We start from the raw sequence: 1,023 nt of genomic DNA, 5'->3' as shown, positions 1-1,023 counted from the left end.
ATTGCGGAGAGACAATGACAAATCAGTCTTCATAACCCGGGTTTTGCACATTGGCGAGATTTTCAAAAAAAAACAATCTTTGTTGGAACAGCTGTAATTCTAAAGACCGGTAGATTAGATTAGGATAGCTTCTGAGATGCTGATGGTTAGTTAGGGGTTCACAAACAATACTGAACAATTAAACGTACATGAGCCTAGTGAGCCTTCAAACAGGCTGCATCTGCTAATGGTTGTAATAGGGGTCAGCATCTCTCCTGAGATCCACCTTCTTTTTACTTACCCATTTTTGCTTATAAATAGAGCTCTGAATCAATCATGACAAACTCCTTACCCAGTCCAGAGCAACCACGTCACATTATCACTTCCTGTTCATTCACAGTTCACTATATTGAAATCAGCACTTTATCTAGAACACTCTCAAGAACAAACTTGTTGATTTCCACACCTGACTCTCAATATTTTCAATACTATGAATCAAAATGAAGATGAAATCAAAAGGCCTCACATCCTCACCCCACTCCAAAATCAGCTCCTTGAACATCTTCTTCCTGAATATTGCCAACAGAGAATGTCACAGGACAGTATGGTAGATGCCCTTCATAATATTGGTATCCCAATTTCAAAGAGAAGTCTCCAGCAATACCTAGCGCAGCACAACTTAACAAACTCACCATCAATGACCCCGGATCAAAAGAATACCACTTATGGGATCTTGAGACGGCATTATATTCTTGGTGACACCAAACCCATTGCTCTGTGTGCCATCAATGACACATATGATATTCCCATCAACATGCACAACATAAATCAATTGTCAAAAGAAATGGGTCTCAACTGGCGCAGAGATGACATCCAAGAAGGTTGAGTGACACCAGCTGACCTGGTTGGTATCCTTCTTGAGCACATAGAAGGGGAGGATTGGAACGCAGGCTATCAAACTATGCAACAACATCTGGCGGTGGATGATAGCATTAGGATTCATCAAGAGACAGTCCGTCAATTAGTTAAAATCATTGATCCAAA

The sequence above is a fragment of the Melampsora larici-populina genome (assembly GCF_000204055.1).
Source record: "Melampsora larici-populina 98AG31 unplaced genomic scaffold MELLAscaffold_56, whole genome shotgun sequence".
Taxonomy (NCBI): Eukaryota; Fungi; Basidiomycota; class Pucciniomycetes; order Pucciniales; family Melampsoraceae; genus Melampsora; species Melampsora laricis-populina.
Note: the sequence above shows the minus strand (reverse complement) of the source record.